Consider the following 10041-nt stretch of genomic DNA (forward strand, 5'->3'; position numbering starts at 1 on the left):
AGCTAAACAAGACTAATGATTATATTTCTCTTCTGGTAACATGTATAACATTGCTATAACAGCAGGCTAGTACATCTCTCAAACTTCATCAGAGAAAATTCATGTTTTTCAGTAGATGGCAAATAACATAGGCTCTGAAATTGGTCGAGATACAGATACCTTGATGCTGTACTTAGTACTGTGATACTAAGGATTGCTCACTTCTAATCAAGACATCTATGTCACACATACACACACCCCTTCCAAGTCTCAGAGATCATTGTGGAAGATGGGATTGAAATATATTAAGGACAGGCTGGAGAGATGGCTCAGTGTTTAAGAGCACTGACTGCTCTTCCAAACGTTGGGAGTTCATATTCCAGCAACCACATGGTGGCTCACAACCATCTGTAATGAGATCAGATGCCCTCTTCTGGGGTGACTGAAGACAGCTACAGTGTACTTACATATAATAAATAATCTTTAAAAAAAAAAGAAAAATATTTTAAGGATCAGAAATGATAAATGATTCAAAGACACAGGATTCCTCAAACATCACAGGACATTTAAACATAGGAATTTATAGTGCTTGCGGCAGTATTCACAAGACCTTGGCAAGTCCAACTCAAACAAAACTCCAACATGCAGAAAGGGGCCATAAAGATGAACATGAAGTGTCCCTCCTTCTAGGGAGCTATTGGTAATTGATATTCCCTGTAAGAAGAGTGCATTAATTTTCCTTGAACTTGTGGACCATCTAGGTTGTGGAATATGCTCCAGCAGCAAACCATACTCTCAGGAGGGTCTAGGAGTAAGCATTAATTGATCTAGAGGAGTTTTGACAAAGTGAGGACAAAAATTTTAGTGAGTGCTCAATGAGGAAGTAGATTTTGGAGGAGTTAGGGCTGGGAGGTGAGTATGAAGTTCACAAAGAAAGCAAACATGCGTCTAGTGTGGCTAAGAGCTCACTTTGTACCTCCACCCTGACACGGAGGAAAATTTCAATCATAAATTTCTAAGAAACACAGATTTTTGCTTCTGTCTGTCATAGTCTTCAACTCCATGAAGTCTCAGAGCATAGCTGTTATGGTTTATATTGTCACAGGATCTATAATCCCTTGAGATACAAGGCTCTGAGCAGGCCTGAGAGGCACTATCAAGAATAGTGATAAGCCTGAGGTAGGCTTATGAAGGATAATCTGCATTATGTTACTTGATGTAAGAAGATCCATACTAATTGTGGGTGCCACTGTTATGACCTAGGGTCCTGGTCTGTATAAGAAGCAGGAATTAAAACGAACATTTTCTGATTCCCTACTGCAAATGCAACATGACCAACTACCTCAAGTTCTTACCATTATCCTTCCTCAGTCATAATGGATTGAATACCTGAACTGTAACTAAAAATGAATAGTTAGTCTTTTTAAAGTCATTTTTGTCTGTTTGTAGAGCAATGAAATGAATAACTCATAATCTAAGTAGCTGATAATTCCAAAATAGAATTTAACAACTGATAAATATTTTATATGACTACTCTAAAAGTGGCAGCACTGACATACCTGACACCAAAACCTAGAAAATATTCCCAATGTGCGGTGGGGTCCTGTCATCAGCTACACCTAACATCAGAAAGTATTAGTGCTTCATCTCAAGTGTGTGCATACACACACATGTGCTCACACACCCACACAACACCCCCCACACTTGTGCTCACACACACACCCACACACACGCTCATACACCCACACAAATGCCTTGAGGCTCAGGGATAGGTAAATTAGTAACGGTTTGCCACTTCAATAATTGATATATTAATTTAATTCCTAATCCCCATATAAAGATGAATGTACTTGTAATCTCAGTACTATTAGAAAGGCAGAGCCCAGCAGAATAGAAGGGATCTTCTGACCAGAAAGCCTAGTGTAATTAATTAGCAAAGTACAGGTCAATGAAAGACCATAATTCAAAACAGAGCATTGATAGTTTCTGAGAAAGGAGAATGCCAGACTCCACAATAACACACACACACACACACACACACACACACACACACACACACACACTCACAAACAAACATACATTACTCACATATACACACAGGCATACCCACACATATGCACATATACATGCATGTGTACACTCATACATACATGCACATGCACACACACATACACATGAACACTCATACTCTGCTGCAATCACACCAGGTCTGTCTTTGGTTTTCCTAAATTTAATCTTCTAGAAACACAGTGTAAATTAAATACTGAAGGTTTGAACCTGCTCATCAACACCTATAATTTATAGCCTAGAAGAGACTTGCTGATTCCCTCAATGTGTAGAGAAGAGCACAGGATTTGAAAATTATGAAGAAACAGGGAAGTATAACACAACCTAAAGAAATTCATAAAGTTCTAATCATAGAACCTATAAAATGGAGATCTATGAAATACCTAACAAAGGATTATTAACAATATTCAGAAAAAACCAGTCAATTATAAGAACATAAAGGAAGAAATTTGAATAAAATTTGGCAAATCTAAAAGTTTTGACTAAGAAGTTGACAGAGTAAAAGAAATCCTAGTGTATATCATAGAGATGAAGTCTATGTAATAATTAATCTGTAGAAAGTTTTTACATCTTGTTTGATCAAGTGAGAAAGAAAACCAATGAGTTGGAAAGCAGGACATTTGAATTATCCATCCAATAAAGCAAATTGCAAAACAATAAATGAATTAAAAATGAAGCATTTTTTAAATTATGGGGAATCTTCACAGGAATAAATATCCAAATATTTGTAGCTGAAGAGAAAGTAGAATTAGATAGTTAGAAAGCATATTTAAAGAACTAACTATTGTCTTGACCTAGGAATAGATATCAATAAGAAATTGTTAAAATAAAGTAGTTTATATAAAATTTAAACAAAATGTACCAAGATCCATAAAAAGAAAATTACCAACCTCAAAGCTAATTCCTTCTGAGTACAGTAAGAGGCATCATGCATCACTTGAAAAGAAAAGCCAGTCCAACTATCAATAATTTTCTCAGTAAAAACAACAATACAGAAGAGGATGAGGTGGCATATTTCAGGAATTTATGAAGACAACTGTCAGCCGAGAGTATGTTACCCAGCAAAGCCATCCTTCAGAAAAGAGATGGAAATCTTTCATTAAAAAGTAGAAACTCGCTGGGCAGTGGTGGCTCATGTCTTTAATCCCAGCACTTGGGAGGCAGAGGCAGGTGGATTTCTGAGTTTGAGGCCAGCCTGGTCTACAGAGTGAGTTCCAGGACAGCCAGGGCTACACAGAGAAACCCTGTCTCGAAGAACCAAAAAAAAAAAAAAGTAGAAACTCTGTACCCCATCTTTAATAGAGTTATTTGGTTCTCTGGAGTCTAACTTCTTGAGTTCTTTGTATGTATTGGATATTAGCCCTCTATCAGGTGTAGGGTTGGTAAAGATATTTTCCCAATTTGTTGGTCGCCATTTTGTGTCTTTTTCCTTACAAAAGCTTTGCAAATTTATGAGCTCCCATTTGTCAATTCTTGATCTTAGAGTATAAGCTATTAGTGTTCTGTTCAGAAAATTTTCCCCTGTGCTCGAGACTCTTCACCACTTTCTTTTCTATTAGTTTCAGTGTATCTGGTTTTATGTGGAGGTCCTTGATCCACTTGGACTTGAGCTTTGTACAAGGAGATAGGAATGGAAGAAATGAGGTACAAAGCTAAACAAAGAACTTTCAACTGACGAATATTGAATGGCTGAGAAGCACCTAAAGAAATGTTCAACATTCATCCTCATCAGGGAAATGCAAATCAAAACAACCCTGAGATTCCACCTCATACTAGTTAGAATGGTTAGGATAAAAAAGTCAGATGAGTGCAGATGCTGGAGAGGTTGTGGAGAAAGAGGAACACTCCTTCATTGCTGGTGTGACTGAAAGCTGGTACAACACCTCTGGAAATCAGTTTGGCGGCTCCTCTGGAAAATGGACGTAGTATTAACAGAGGACCCAGCTATACAACTCCTGAGCATATACCCAGAAGATAATAAGGACACATGCTCCACCATGTTCATAACAGCCTTATTTAAAATAGCCAGAAACTGGAAACAACCCAGATGTTCCTCAATAGAGGAATGGATACAGAAATTGTGGTACATCTACACAATGGAGTACTACTCAGCTATTAAAAACAATGAATTTATGAAATTCTTAGGGAAATGGATGGGTCTGGAGAATATCCTCCTGAATGAGGTAACCCAATCACAAAAGAACACACATGGTATGCACTCTCTGATAGGTGGATATTAGCCAAGAAGATTGGAATACGTGAAGTACAATCCACAAACCACAAGAAACTCACGAAGAAGGAAGACCAAAATGTGGACACCTCATTCCTTCTTGAAAGGAGAAACAAAATACCCATGGAAGGAGTTTCAGAGACTAACTATGGAGCAGAGACTGAAGGAAGGACAATCCAGCCTGATATAGCTGTCTCCTGTGATGCTCTGACAGTACCCGACTAATACAGATGTAGAGGCTCACAGCTATCCCCTGAACTGAGATAGGGTCCCCAATGAAGGAGTTAGAGAAAGAACCCAAGGAGCTGAAGGGTTTGCAGCCCCTTAGGACAAACAACAATATGAACCAACTAGTACCCTCAGAGCTCGCAGGGACTAAACCAACAATCAAAGAGTACACATGGTGGGACTCATGGCTCCAGCAGCATATGTATAGTAGAGGATGGCCAAGTTGGTTATCAATGGGAGGAGAGGCCCTTGGTCCTGTGAAGGTTCTATGCCCCAGTGTAGGGGAATGCCAGGGCCAGTAAGCAGGAGAGGGTGGGTGGTAATCAAGGGGAAGAGGAGGGGGGAAGGGGGGAAGGGGGGAAGGAACAGGGTTTTGTTCTTGTTGTTGCTTTTTGGTTTTTGGTTTTGGGGTTTTTTTGGGGGGGGTTGGAGGGGAAAATGGCAAAGGAGATATCATATGAAATGTAAATAAAAAATATCTATTAAAAAATGAAAAAAAATGTAGAAACTACAGAAGCTTTTTCAGTTACATAAGGTCCCATTTATCAATTCTTGATTTTTAAGCCTGAGGCATTGGAGTTTGTTTAGGAAATTCCTTTCCCACCCTCCCCCCATGCCAATGAGTTAAAAGATGTTTCCCACTTTCTCTTCTATTAGATTCAGTGTATCTAGTTTTATGTTGTGGTCCTTGATCCACTTGGACTTGAGCTTTGTGCAAGGTGACATATATGGATCTATTTTCATTTTTCTTCACACCAACTGCCAGTTAGATCAGCTCCATGTATTGAGGATATTTTCTTTCTTTTTTTTTTTTCATTATACATTTTTGGCTTCTTTGTCAAAGATCAAGTGTGTGTTTTTATTTTTGGATCTTCAATTCTATTCCATTGATCAACCTGTCTGTCTCTGTACCAATATCATACATTTTTATCACTATTGCTCTGTAATATTTACATCTAGCCATTGGATTGAAGTTCCCTGTGGTTAAATGAGGGAAAGATTGGAAGAAGTTGAGGAAGAGGAAAACCCCATAAGAAGATCATCAGTCTCAGGTAACCTGGACCCCAATATCTCTCAGACACTGAGCCACCAACCAGGTAGCATACATTAGCTGGAAACCTATGCAGAGAACTGAAATAGTACTGTGGAATTGTGTGGGCAAATCAAAAATCAGACACTAAGCAGACAAAAAAGAAAGTCTTGGAAATATCATATAATGCTAGATTAGGAGGACACAAGCTTCTGGATAGTAAAGAAACATAAGAATCTGTTTTCATGGCACATTTGCATAGAGGCCATGCTGAATATAGAATAATGATAGGCATTCAAAGAGTAGCGCAGTTAGTTGAAGCCATTCATAGTTCAAAAGGCAAGATCTATAAGACCAGCATCCCCTAAAATCCAGTCCTACACATACAGGTCTCCATAAACTAATACTGCAAGTGAGAATACTCTCATACTTTGGCATACAACTTTTCCTCAATCTTTCTCCTATTTTTCCCAAAGAAGCCAACATTGCTATCAGGGAACCAAAGGTTCGTTTTCTAACCTTAATCTAGAAACTAAGGAAACAAATGTATATTTTATCTTATTTCTGAGATAGGTCCAAATCTCTTCAAAGCACCAACATGCAACTACCTATTTTTTGTTTTAGATTATACTATCCCTATTTTTTTTACCTAATGGATAGTAATGTACCCTCAATATTTATTTTCTTTTTGACTATTAATTTACGTTTATTTGCCCATTTTCTCATGAGTGTCTCCTCTTCTGACTGACTGACACCCATAGTCTGTCAGTCAGTGTTCAGCCATTACTGACCTCAACCTGCCTAGCTTGTGCCTGATCACCTCCCTCACAGAGGGACAGTTGATTGTGTTTCAAAATTTCAGGCAAAGCCACTGCATCTCACTTTTAATCTGTGAATTTCACATCTCAAAAGGGTTTGTTTAGTTCCATAAACTCTTCATTCATTCATTTCTTCACCTGATTTTTCAGATACTAATTGATCTTTATGTCCCTTCAGAACATTGAAAGGACTTATGAATTAACAAGATCCGTGAGCTTTCTTGAAATTATATATTATATGTACTGTAGATGTATGTTTTTTTCTGCCAACTTGGAATGACATGAAAAAGAAAAAAGAAGAAAATGAAATAAATCAAGAGTTCCTCAAAAGTATACAACACAGACCCATAGGAAATGAATCAAGGAGGAAATATGCTGTTCTAAAACAGAGAGAATTTTCTAAAACTTATAGAGACAGAAGTCTCTCTTTGGAAACATTTTAGAAGATAGTCAAATATGAAAACAAAGTATCAAAGGGAACCAATGTCTTTGTAAAAACCACATCTTTTTCACACATATTTTCTATGAGCAAAGAAATCTAAGTAGTCATTCTATGTGTAGAGAGATCGCATTAGGAAGGGAGGGATCAGAACAGGTAAATACCAACCAAGTAAGGTTCAGTTATGTACTCCCCAGGTGACATTTTGGCTCTTACTCTTCCACACACATATTGTAGAGGCTCCTGAGAATGAGATCTTCTGAGTGACTAAGTTGCCAAGGAGGTTCATGCTGCAAGGCTGAGACTCCTGGGTCACAGGTCATTTGACTCAGTTTCCACAGAAGTCAGTCTTAAACACAGAAAAAACATATTCACCTTTTTTTTTTCTTTTCAAAAGTATTTTATCTCTTACTTCACTATTTGATTGATATGAAAATTGTTATTCATAGGAGATTACAATGATATACTGCTTAAAATAGCATATTTCAAATGCACATTTGTATAGCATAATTTTTATGAATACATTATTTCCATCCCGTTAGCCTCTGTGTAATTAGTGTAAGTGCTGCAGTATATTTGTCTTTTTAAAAAATTGTTTGCTATTACTTTGCCATTGTTCACATTTGAGATGCTTAGAGACATTTAAAACAATATACATCATTGCTATATATTTTATAGTATAAAGTTCATCTATTTACTTCTGAAATTATAACTACCCTTTATAAAACATGACAATGAAACAATAAACAGATGGTTGAAGGCTTTTAGTAAAGAACAATTAAGTAAGAAGAAAATAAAATATGCAAATGAAAGTAGAAGACTATTTAGTTCTTTACAGAACAAAAATATGAAGCTGAAAATGAGAAAATGAAAACAGCAGTGCTCATTTTTCTGCATATATATGATATATGTGTGTATAGTACTATATACATACATAATACACACAAACACATAAATAAGTGAATGTATGAAGAGTCGGATTTATTTTACTTGAAAGAGACCTGTGATTATCTTATTTTGAACAGAAAACTAGATTTTGTGAGTTGTCTCTGTCTCTGAACAGGAGGTACCACCTTCAGGGAGGTACAGGTCAGAATTCTGGACCAGACTGATGTTTGATGAACGTCCAATTTACCATTGTTTCAACTCTGAAAGTGATTTGTAAGGCAGTGCTAAATTCTCTTCATTTGGAATTGTAATAACAAATGTCCACAACATAAAGATAAATGTTTTCATTTTATTCAATGGTGATACAAAAGGAAAAATAAAATATTGAATATATGTTGCTTACTAATTCTAATTCTAGTTCTGTTTTATTCCAAAAGAATATACATGACAGTATAAATCCATAGCTTTAAGAATATGTTTTCTAATACTGTTTCAAATCATAAGTAACTGAAAATACCATACATGGATAATTGGAGAAGAATGTTAATTGTATAATATTTCAATAAAAAAATGCAAAGCAAGATTTATAGTCAAGTGCACAGTTTCCCTGCCAAACTCAGGTGGGGAAAGAGACCAAGAGGAGAAGCAGTTTCTTGGGGAGATGTGTCTGGTCAACAGCAATTACTTCTTGGTTTTAGCTCCTGGTTTAAATTTTCTGTTTTTTTTTTTTTCTCTCTATCAGCCAGAGAGAGAGCTTATGCCTTTCCAAGCATGGATTCCCCTTTGACCTCATGCCTCTCTATGAACTGGTCTTATACACAAAACTAGGTGGCTGTCCCCCCCTTTTTTTGATTATTCACTTGATTTTATGTATGTATATAACTATACACTTAAGACATTGAGCCAAAGACAGTACTGGACAAAGAATTCTCAGATACTTGAGAACTCCTTGATGCCATTTAGTCCAATCTACGCTTAGAGTTTGAGGCAGTAGGTATTTTATTTTATTTTATTTTAATTAATTATTTTATTTATTTACATCTCAAATGTTGCCCTCTTCCGGTCACTTTCCCAGAGTTCTTACCCTATATTCCCTTCCCTTCACCTCTGGGGGCCCCCCCAACACGCACACATATGCACACATACGCACACACATACACACACACACACACACACACACACACACACACACACACATCCTCCTTCTCTGGTCTATCAAGTCTCTACAGTATTAGGTACATCCTTTCCCACAGAAGCCAGAAAAGGGTGTCCTCTGCTATGTATGTGCCAGGGGCTTCTGAACAGTCCATTTATGCTTTTTGGTTGGTGACTTAGTCACTGGGAGCTCCCAGGGGTCCATGGTTGTTGATACAATTGCTCTTCCTATGGTGTTGCCATCCCTTTTAGTTCCTTCAATCCTTTCCCTAACTTTTCCTTAGGCATCCCAACTTCAGCCCAATGCTTGGCTATAAGTATCTGCATTTGTCTCAGTCAATTGCTGGTAGAGTCTCTTAGAGGACAACCATGATAGGCTCTTGTTTGTAAGCACAACATAGAATCATTAATAGCATTGGTAGTTGGTGCCTGCCCAAGGGATGGATCCCAAGTTGGGCAGGTCACTGATTAGCCATTCCCTCAACATCTGCTCCTTTTTTCCCTGTATTTCTTGTAGACAGGAATAAATTTGGGTCTAAATTATTGAAGGTGGGTTGGTGTCCCCATTCATCCACTAGGGCCCTTCTAACTACTGGAAGTGGTCTCTTCAGATTCTATCTCCTCACTACTGGGCATTTCAGCTAAGGTGACCCACATTGATTGCTGGGAACCTCCCACATCACATGTCTCTGGAACTTTCTAGTGGTTCCTCTCACAAACTAACCTCTACCCCAGGCAGCTGCATATTTCCATTCATGCTCCAGGCCAGCTGGGTTTCTTTCCTGCTTTCCCCATACCTGATCCTGCCCCACTTTTCCCCTTCTCCCACACAGTTTCCTCCCTCCCTCAGCCTCCCATGATTATTTTATAGCTCTAAGTAGGATTAAAATATCCTCACTTTAGACTTCCTTCTTGAGTAACTTCTTAGGAACTGTGGGCTATATTATGTGTAGTTTGTACTTTTTAGTTAATATCCACTTATCAGTGAGTTCATACTGTTGGGGATCATGAGAGCCCTGAGATAAATATCCTGCCCCAGCTAATTCAGAACCTGGAGATTAACATCCTGCCTGACAATCACAAGGATGTGAACCCTGAGATTAACATCCTGACTGACAATCACAAGGCCCTGGGAAAACAACATTCACGGAAATCCACCCCCTCCCCACCTGTCATCCACCTGCTCCCCACCTGTCACACCGGAGCT

The sequence above is a fragment of the Mastomys coucha genome, unplaced genomic scaffold (assembly GCF_008632895.1).
Source record: "Mastomys coucha isolate ucsf_1 unplaced genomic scaffold, UCSF_Mcou_1 pScaffold21, whole genome shotgun sequence".
In the NCBI taxonomy this organism is placed as follows: Eukaryota; Metazoa; Chordata; class Mammalia; order Rodentia; family Muridae; genus Mastomys; species Mastomys coucha.